Source organism: Acinonyx jubatus, chromosome B1 (assembly GCF_027475565.1).
Source record: "Acinonyx jubatus isolate Ajub_Pintada_27869175 chromosome B1, VMU_Ajub_asm_v1.0, whole genome shotgun sequence".
Lineage (NCBI taxonomy): Eukaryota > Metazoa > Chordata > Mammalia > Carnivora > Felidae > Acinonyx > Acinonyx jubatus.
In genome coordinates, this window is record NC_069382.1 from 158959263 (window position 1) to 158969955 (window position 10693).

At 50.4% G+C, this 10693-nt stretch overlaps 1 long non-coding RNA gene across 1 annotated transcript; it reads right to left on the minus strand.

Annotated features, from left to right (window-relative positions):
• Positions 1 to 905: 905 nt before the first annotated feature.
• On the minus strand, positions 906 to 10426 carry LOC128314548 (uncharacterized). The gene is made up of 2 exons (XR_008296322.1): positions 9999 to 10426; positions 906 to 3159 (listed from the first exon to the last, which is right to left on the minus strand). It is a non-coding gene; the product is annotated as an uncharacterized LOC128314548 (long non-coding RNA).
• Between the last annotated feature and the right edge of the window lie 267 nt (positions 10427 to 10693).

Sequence of the window (10693 nt, forward strand, 5' to 3'; positions counted from 1 at the left end):
TTCTGACTTTTTTTTCCTCCTTTAAATTTTAAGTACGAGGGGCGCCTGGGTGGCTCAGTCGGTTAAGCACCTGACCCTTGACTTCAGCTCAGATCATGATCTCATGTCACGGTTTGTGAGTTCGAGCTCTGCACTGGGCTCTGTGCTGACCGTGCAGAGCCTGCTTGGGATTCTGTCTCCTTCTCTCACTGCCCCTCCCCTGCTTGTTCACTATCCCTCTCTCAAAATAAATAAAAATAAACTTAAAAAAATTAAAAAAATTTTAAGTATAGGGTTAACCCTAATTTCATGGCTATCGTGCATTATTAAATATGTGCATGTTTTATAGGTATGTATGGTTTACCCTTAATTATCTGCACTGGGGAAGAAAGACTCATAGAACTTAGCCACAGTAGGTCTCAAGTTTGTCTAGTTGGCTAATAATAATAATAATAATTATTATTTGCTGTATGTAAGATTGCTAAGGACTATACACACATGGTCTCATTTAATGATTGAAACAGTAAAAGTAGGTATTATTATTATTCTCACTTGACTCACTGAGGAAACCTACTTCAAGAGATTATATAACTTGCCCTGGATGGCAAAGATCATTCAAATATTTTTTTTAATGTTTCTTCATTTCTGAGAGAGAGAGAGCGAGCGAGAGAGAGAGCAAGCATGAGCGGGGGAGGGGCAGAGAGAAGGAGACACAGAATCCGAAGCAGGATCCAGGATCCGAGCTGTCAGCACAGAGCCCGACGCAGGGCTCGAACCCACGAACCGCGAGATCCAGACCTGAGCCGAAGTCAGACGCTCAACCGACTGAGCCACCCCAGGCTGATCATGCAAACATTTTCACATGTGACTTTGATCACAGCACATTTATCTTTCCGACACATTTCATTTAGGAATTCAAGCCAAAATGGAAATCATTTTATATTTTTAGAAAATAGAAATTGATGATGGCGGGAAGTGGATCAGAAGTAGTTGAAGCCCGTGGGAGATGAAATGTAATTTCAGGTTATGCATTTGATCTTTTAAAGAACATTATCGAATGCCCAGTGTGTGCGGCACCCCGTTCAGGCTCTGTGAACGGATGGGGGGAGCTCAAAAGTGATCCAGGGTATGATTCTTTCCCCCAAGGAACTGCGTATCTAATAGTGGGGACATCCCGATTCCGAACAAGAGCAACGCGGGGCGAACGTTATTGAGCCGGGAGGGAAGACAGGCCGGGGGAAACATCGCTTGGCAGCCGGACGCATCAGGGGACTTCAGAGAAAGGGACAGCTTTGAAGGATGCACATTCTGGTTTGGAGGTGATGGGGGGCAGAGGGACAAAGGGGCACCCTCCCAGGGGAGAGAGGAGCTGTAGCAAGTGCAAGCAGGAAACGAGACAGCAAATCCTTCAGCTACCCTTCCTGGAGAACGGAGTTCGTACAGTACGCGGCCAACGGCTTCCCCTGTGCTTCGCGGCCATCACCCCCTTGTCCCTGTCGCCCTTCGCTGCCGCCCTGCCTCTAGCTCACATGCAGGTCCAGGGTAAGAAGAAAAGTCCTCCCTTAATCCCGCATCTCCTTGGGGGTCTTTCTTTCCTATCCTAGTCCTTAAAGTCTGTTGGTGGTCTCCCCGCTCTCACCCTCTGCTCATCTCCCTACAGTCCAGTGCTTCTGCTCGGTGCCCTGGCCTTTCCCTACCAGGCGCCCCACCTCCACCCCCAGAAAGAGGAAGCTCTTGCTTCCTCTCGCTGTGGGTCCTCAGCGGCCTCGGCACTGTCAACTCCAGGAACGTGAGACCTGTCTGGCGGGTGGCACCGTTGCTAAAGTCCTTCATGAAAACCCTACTCTCCGCCAGCTTCTGGACTCTTCTTTGCTGCCTCTTCTTGCCAGCTCTCAAGAGTGGTGTCTTAGTCCGTTTCGGCTGCTGTGACAAAAACGCCATGGCCTGGGCGGCTTAAACAACAAACATTTCTTTCTCATATAGTCCTGGAGGCTGGGAAGTCCAAGGTGAAGGCTCTGGCAGATTCGGCGTCTGGTGAAGGCCTTCCTCCTGGTGCGGAGACGGCTGTCTTCCCACGGTGTCCTCACATGGCAGAGGTGGGGAGGGAGCTCTGTGGGGTCTCCTTCATAAGAGCACGGCTCTCCAGCCTTGTGACTCATCACCTCCCGAAGGCCCCCCCTCTTGGTACCATCACATTGGAGATTAGAATTTTAACATATGAGTTTGGGGAGACAGAGGGGGGACACAAACATTCAGTCCATACCACGTGGGGTTCTTTTCTCTCTGTTTTTAGCCCGAACATGGTCCCGGTCCACGGTCCCCGAGTGATTTCATTACTCCAGTGGATTCAACCACTACCCCCCTTTCACCTAAGTACACAGGAGCTCTACCAAATTGGGTAACTACTGAACCTGAACTTCCGGAGCTCTCTTGGGGCACCGGGTACCTGAGTGCTGATAGTACCCCCCCCCCCCCCCCCCCCCCCCGCCACAGCCATCTCCACGTGGGCGTCCCCACAGTACCCGGAACCCGGCATGCCCCGATGGCACAAATCAACTCTTCCCTCGTTCCCTACTCCAACCTTCTATTGCATTTCCCACCTTTGTTGATGGTACCATTCTTCACCACGTGTACAAGCGGGCCGTCCGGCCCCTTTACCCCACGTCCAGGCGGGTGTCTCGTCAGAGCTCTGTCCTGAAGCTCCGTGTCTCCTCCACACTCACTGCCACGCAGCTTCGGCGTCTCCTCCTTGGACCACCCCGACAGTCTCCTAAGCATTGCCTTTCCGGCTTCTTCAGATCCATGCTGGAGGAGTACCCCGCACAGACGTCACCCACGTTCCATTACTCTTCTCCACCGGCGGGTGGGGGGGAGGACAAAGACCAGGCCCCTTAGAAGGGCGTGCAAGGCCCTCTCTTTTTCTTGCCTTTACTCCTGCGTAGCCACAGTGGAGTTCTGGTTCCGTCTGCCTTCTTGCAGTTGCCTCTCAGACCTTTTGTGTGGTCTTTTTACGGTTGTCTCCACCGGACTGCTGTCCGCCTGGAGAACTAATAGCCCCTGGAAAACCTAAGCGTTTCTGGGACCTCCGGGCAGAGTTGGTGCTCCCAGCCTGTGAGGGGTTTCTACAGGGTCCCCCTTGGTCTCATCCTCCGTTATATCGGCGGTTGGCACGGAGAGGACCTAGGAGACGGCAGAGGAGGAGCGAAGAGTTAACGGTCTCAGGTCTCTTCCCTGATCCTCTAAGCCACCAGCCTCCCAGAAGAGTTCACTTTTTCATTCATTCCCAGATTCCTACTGAAGGGTGGTTTTCACGGCATCTAAGATTCACTTTTTTTCCTCCTGCTAGATTCCTCCCTGGGGCTTGGCAAGAGGGAAATGAGTTTACTCCTGGTGTGAACAAGGAGGCTATTTAGGGCCTCTCTGGGCTCCGGATCTCTGCTGTGCTATGGCTCAAGGAGCTGGCTCCTCCCCGCCCCCTCCGTCCCCCTGCCCCCAACCCCGGCAGTAGAAAAGGAAACTTGGAGGCAAATTATTGACTTTGAAATGTCCTGTCTGTAGGTGATCCTGCCACCTTGCAAAGAGATCACTATTGTTACACAACATCATTAGTGATAGCAGCCTTCCGGAGGATTAAACTGTTATCGATCTTCCATTTTCAAGAACACTTTGGACTTGCAACATAAAATAGCAAATCTCCAACATTACAGAAACCAAATAAAAGATCAGCGCGATTAAATGAAAACCACCACCAATTAATCTCATCTAGGCTAAAAACTGCAAAATGGCTACTAACACTTATCATAATTACAATGACATTAAGGCGCCTTTCGGGGTTGTTTTTGTTTCTTTGTAAATGGGATTTAAGTAACGTACCCTCCGAAGATGATAAATCTAACTGCATGACTACCAGGTGCAAGAATTCTATTTGTGTGGCATGAACAGGGCTGCTAATCCCTCACTCGTTCTTTTCCGTTTGGCAGCTAAACATTTCCTGGTGTGCCCCGTAATAACAGGCAGCTGTCCCGTCAACTCCGCCGAAAAATGAGATAACAAGGCAGGCAAATGATGTCTTTTATATCCCGAATATAACTTCCTGCAGTTTTCTTCTCAAACGCTTTAAGTAACAAGGATCTGGGCAATTTTCACACTGTTTCTTCTTCTAAAAAAGTTTGTCCAAATTCTCGGTGAATGTCATTTCCCTTTGGGCCATTTGGTGGAAAAAAGCAGCCGCCTGCTTCATTGCACCAGGACAGAAGGGCTGAATGGGGCCTGTGGATGGAAATCCCGCCTCAGAAGCCAGTGAGGTGATCAGAGCTGTAATAGTGTCTGGAGGGGTGGGTTGGCTCCCCAAGAAGACAACCACTGTGGACCTTTCTGTAGCCACACTGGGCTAACTGGCCCTTTTAGAAGCAATAGCAAGAGCAGCCTTGAAAAAGGTTCCCCGAGGGCCTCCTCCTGGGTGAGAAAATTCCAGCTGGACGGGTAGGATGGTCTCACTCCGGGGAGCCCCGGGTTGCCTACAAGGTGTGAGCTCTGATGCATCCTGGAGGTCACCTGTATCTCTCCCACATTTGACAAAAAAAGGAAGCTGAGGCTCTATGCCAGAGGGCAGAGATGGAACTTGACCCCCGGGCCTTCTGATGGCCAGCCTGGGCTGCTGGCTTTTCCTGAGATAAGGGAGTGTTTCTTGACCTTCTTTACCATCCACACTGACCCAAGACCATAACGTATTGAATCCTTCTATTTAAATGCTATTAATAACGCAGAAGGCTAATGTTCGGAGAATGTAGATTTTAGAATATGGGTTTTCAGGGACGCACTCAATGATCATTCATTGATCCATTCATTCACCAATCACTCACTGGGGAGGGATGAGAGAGACAAGTAGGCTCTTGCCCAACTTGCTGCCTGCGGTGGGGTTTCAGGAGGCGGCAACAGCCAGAGAAACACATTCTGAAAAATCCTGGACACGAACTGGGTGTTAAATGTGGGAGGGAAGAGCCAACAGTCTGAATGAATCTGTAAACTCCTCTTTATGGCCCGAGAGAAAAATACTTGCTTTGCGCCATCAGTTATTCCAGCTGTAAAGAACTCGGTTTGCCCCTTGGAAGAAGGATCCCCCTCCTACGACAAGACAAAGTTAGATGCCGCTTTCCGGCCCTTTACTGGAACTAGCCTTGAAACAGCCGCAGGGCAGGGACTGCTCCTGGGGCTGGGCCTGCTCTCGGGGCTGGAAACACCGCGCCCACTGTTTGCCTGTGAGGCCTGTGCAGACACCTGATGGGAGGCCCAGGCTGCTGAGCAGGGGCTTTGCCTTGCAGGGCCCCAGGGGGGGTTCAGGCTGGGCCCCGGTCGTGAACCAACCCCTCTGCAGGGGAGGCGCCCTCTGGGGAAAAGAGGAATTCCATAGATGACTGACTGGAGGAGTGTGCTGGTTTCCAGACGGTACTTTTTGCTCACCCCCCTACCTCTGAAAGTCTGTGGTCAAGGTGAGGTCTATGCAGGGGAGAACCTAGCGTGATTTGCTGGCGCGGCTGCCCCCCACCTTTCTTGGCGGAAAAAAGCGCCCTGTTATTCACTCAAAGGTTTTTCTCTCTAGCCTCCCCCTCTCCCCTAATTGGTTTCCCTTCCATTCCTATTCTTAGGAGGGAATTATATAACCCAATATTTATTGAGCACTAATGTGTTCAACAGCTTTACAAGTGTTAACTCCCGGAGCCCTACTAACAACACAATGAGGCATTTCTATTATTACCCTCATTTTATAGATGAGCCAACTGAGGCTCAGAGGGGTTGAGTGCCTTTTCCAAAGTCACACTGCTGATAACCGGAAGGAATTGTGGTTCAAATGGAGGAAGTCTGGCTTCAAAATTTCTTCCCGTAACTCCTCTAGGAGTAGAGGATGGGATGATCCCGAATCTTCTAGAAATGTGATGTCCAATGCAATAGTCACCAGGTACACATAGCTATTTAAATTAGCAGCTCAATTAATTAAAATTAAATAAATCAAACATTTATTCCCTCAGTAGCACTGGTCACATTTCAAGAGCCCGACAGCCACTACAGTGGCCACCATATTGGATGGCACAGATGGAGAACTTTCCATCATGGCCCAAAGGGCTAATGGACAGCACTGCCCCAGAAAATCCCAGGTTTTCTGTAATTTTGTTCTGTTTAGCAAAGGCCAAGGACAATAACAAAAACAAAGGTGATCTGTTAAATATGTGGTAACCGAAATGTAACTGTTGAAGATTTTTCATGTACTATTCATAGACTGAAAAAAATTTCTTCCTGGAAAGACGTTTCTAATTCAGTGACTGAAAAAAAAATCAAAAACTGAAGTACGCAAAGTGGAATATGTTTTTGTTAACACACACACACGCACACGCACACACACACACACACACACTCATAAAGAGACACCTGGAAGGACACACCTCGCTCTGCGAAAGGTCATTATACCTCCTGCGTGCCCAACCCCCAAACACCCCCCCTGCACTTCCTTCCGTCTTTTCTCTTTTCCAAAACGAAAACCCCAACCCCACCACCAAACACACACACACACACACACACACACACACACACACACACACAGATTTTAACATTTGCTAAAAATATTTGCAAATGAATTAAAAAAGAAAAGAAAGCGGTGCCTGCCTGGCTCAGTCAGTAAAGCAAGCGGCAAACTCTTGATTTCGGCTCAGGTCATGATCTCCCGTTTGGTGGGATCGAGCCCCCTGTTGGGCTCTGTGCTGACAGCGTGCAGCCTGCTTGGGACTCTCTCTCTCTCTTTCTTTCTCTCTCTCTCTCTCTGCCCTTCCCCCGTGCATGCTCTCTCTCAAAATAAATAAATAAACATTAAAGAAAGAAGAAAAGAAAGAAGGAAGGAAATCTGCCCTGCGGTGGAGTCCCTGCAGCCCGCCCCGGGTGGCTTTGGGGCCAGGCGTAAGCATGGCCACCCTCCCGGCTCTCCAGTTTCTTCAGAGCTGTGTCTGCGCTGCTGTCTCCCTGTGGACCAGCAGCCGGGGTCTCTGTCTCACGGCAAAAGCCGCAGGAGACTTCTCAGAAGGGCCCCCGGGAGGACGAGAATGCCTCAAACAAGCCGGCCGTCCGCAAACACACAGAGAGGCCGAGGCCTGAGAACAGGCGACAGAGCCGGCCTGCCTGAGTTGACCTGGTCCGGACGACAGCTCCCTGGTGGCAGAGGAAGCTGTCCCCTCCCCTCTCCCCACCAGTGTGGGCAGACTGCCCAAGTGGTCAGCTGAGGGGAAGACCAAAGTGCTGGGCCCTTGCACACCCTCTCAGCATGCAGCACATTTGTGGTTTATGGCGTCTGTCGAGGGATTGAAAGGTCTGAGGTTCAAACTCTCAGCGTCTCAAGGGAAAAGAGAAGGGCTCTTATTAAGAAAACATTCGTAGCAGCTCGTCTCGAAGGACGCTTTCGTCAGGCCCTGACTCTCGACCTTTGTGTGAGAAAGCGTGTCACTGAGTAGGAAACTGGAAAGGCGTCTGACCCCCGTGCCTGGTTACGAATTCCTCCCTGGTCTCAGCCACACGAGAGCGGCTCGGCCGGGAGCTGCTGAGGCCCTGACGGAGGCCCAGCCAGCCCAGAGGGCCCGTGGCTCGGGAAGACTGCACCGAGAGGCCTTTCCTTCCAGGAAAGCCAAACTTTCAGCTAACATCTGAGCTGCTCAAATCCTCACAATACACTTAAAACCATCTTGGGACGTGAATTACCGGGTATCGTTGCTTAAAAGTAACCCCGGGACTCTTGTCTTGGGCTGTGTGCACTAGGGATTAAGAAGCACCTTCTCCAGGCGTCCTTATTAACAGCCATCTCCTGGTGTCGTTTGAATTTATTCTCACCAGTGTTACCAGGCTCTAATTCCAGTCAGGATGGTTCTGGAAAGGGTAGAAACAGTGCAGACTAAGGGCTAAAAAGGAAGATTTCCCTCTGTTGGTGACTAAAGTAAACCCTCTACCATCTGCTAGAACAGGAGTAAGGACTTCCCTGTAAACCTCTGCCCACCCAACTCTGCCCCAGACCAAGCTTGCTGCTGAGGACTTCACGGAGACAAACTCTGCGTGAGCACTAATTAATGAAATTAGTAGTCACTTAGGAGGCCCTTTTGGTTTTATGTTCATCAGGAATCTGTTCAAGGAGGAGAAATCCCCTAAAGCTAAAGTTGGAAAAAAATTCGGGTAGAATTGCTACAGAACTTCTTTTTTGTCTTAGTTTCTGGAACGTCACATCCAATCCTAAATGGGCCACCAAATTCAAGGCTTGTCAATGAGAATTTTTGGCCATGTCTATACAAAGGTTAAGGGGCAAAGATCTTGGGGGGCACCTGGGTGGCTCAGTCAGTTAGGTGTCCGACCCTTGACTTCACCTCATGTCACGATCTCACACTTCGTGGGTTTGAGCCCTGCATGGGACTCTGCACTGACAGCACGGAGCCTGTTTGGGATTCTGTGTCCCTCTCTTTCCCTCCCCTGCGACATATAATTCATTATAATTCTTATAACTCATTTGCAAGAATGAATTCGTTATAATTCTTTGCAAGAATCACGCAGGAGGCCCCTGCAAGCATTTCCTAGTAACAGTGTTAGCATGAGGAAGTGTTTGGTAGACCAAGTACCAGGGACATCCCATGCTCATTATTGGAGGTAGTTACGTTTTAGAAAGTCCCCGTAAGCAATGCTTCGCAAATACCCAAGTATTTCTCCTGGGGAAATACAGAGTTAGTATCCTTCGAGCTTTGGGCACAGTATCTTCATCTCTCAATCAACACGTAACCTTGTATCATGCATTTTTTTTTCATTTAAGAGCACCTTCCTTAGTAGATAGTGTTGATTCGTTCACCTTGAACCCATGGCCAACAGCACTATAACTCATGCCTGAAGGAAGCTTATCTAGCACACGTGTTTTCTCCCTAAGGCGCTTGCACTTAGGAACATTAGACGGCACATCATGAGCACCATGTTTGGGGGCCATTAAACAGTGAAATCACTAACAAAAAGCACGCACGATGTGGAACTACATAGACCAGGAAAAGGACACTTGTTTCTGAGAGCTGAAGCAAGAAGGCAGAGGGTCGCCGTGTTCAACCTCCCCTGGGAACCTGTATGTTGAGTGGCTCGAGATTTTCTCCCCCCCTGCGCACGTCCGGGAGTGACCGCACAATTCCTGCCACGTGCCGATTTGGGGGTTATGAGTGAATTTTAGTGGTTAGACAAACTCACAAATACAGCCCCTGTGAGTGATGAAGATTGACCGTATACCCTTCAGGGTAAGAGTTCATTAACCTCGTTCTTCTTCCACAGTATTCCCCTGATATCCTAAATTCATCATTGTTAGTTTGCCTGTAAAAAGGCAACAGCTTCTGGGAAGGGAGATGACTTGTGTTATTTCAGTCATTTGGATCTTATGAATTTGTTTGTCAGCTTCCTTGTTGGGAGGGACCTGAGAGCAGATTAGAAAGGGTCATGCTTGGGGCGCCTGGGTGGCTCAGTCGGTTAAGCGGCCGACTTCGGCTCAGGTCATGATCTCATGGTCCGTGGGTTCGAGTCCTGCCTTGGGCTCCGTGCTGCCAGCTCAGAGCCTGGAGCCTGCTTCTGTTGCTGTGTCTCCCTCTCTCTCTGCCCCTCCCCCATTCGCGCTCTGTCTCTCTCTGCCTTTCAAAAACGAATACATGTTAAAAAAAAAATTAAAAAAAAAAAAAAGAAAGGGTCATGCTTAGGGAGTTGATATGGGCAGAGGGGGGTGGAAAAGAACCATAAGCAGGAGGATAGCAAACGATGAAGGCACACACCATGTGAGAGCGGGTCTTCGCTCTCCCTGCCACACGGTGGGACCCCAGAAGCCTACCCTTGCATGGCTGGAGCACACCCCACCCAGCTCTCCTCCCACCCGCACCCCTCCACCCCGCTCCACAATCTGCCAGAATTCAACTGCACCTCGTCTTGTTCTCCTTCAGCGACAACCATTCTCCCCAGATGCAGTTGATTGGCTCACTTACCAAAACACTGCCTGTCACTGGGGCTGGAAACATCTGTTCCAAGACGAGGTATGCTCTGTTGTGACCCCCGAGGTTTTCACTCATTCAAGGCAAACGGATGCCACGACCATTTCGGAGCTTGCACACCGTGCGGGGTGCCGAGTTGGCCGAACGTGAGCAAGCAAGGCGAGCGTGGATGAGGACCTCATCTTACCTCACAACGTGGACTCTGAATTCTCTGTCCTCACTGCTGAGGCCTGTCTGCCTTCCTCACCCTCGCTGGGACCACAGCTTTCTGAACCTCCTCGGCCTCAGGCTAGACTTCTTGGCTCCCCTCCCTGACTTGTGACTGGCCTCTGCCCTCAGACTTCTCCCTCGTCCTGTCCTGATTTTCCAGTTTCCTGACCTTTTGCTTGGCTTGGTCCCTACTAGTCACGGGCTTTGCGCCCCCCAGCTCGTCTCCCCGGCAGCTTCCTAATGAAGCCAGATCCTGCTGGTGTCACACCCTCCCGGCCATCAGTGTGGTGCTCCAGTGGTTCAGGTCCCTCTCCGGGGAGGGTCTGGATCCCAGGCCCCCCACAGAGCATTCTGCCAAATGGGTTGGACCAGGGAAGAGCCAAGACTTGGGAACTAGAAATAGCCTTGCTAGTTTCAGGTGTGTAGTTGGCTTCCTGTGAACTGCTGAGCGGGCCATCTGCATCCTGGGTGTTTCATAT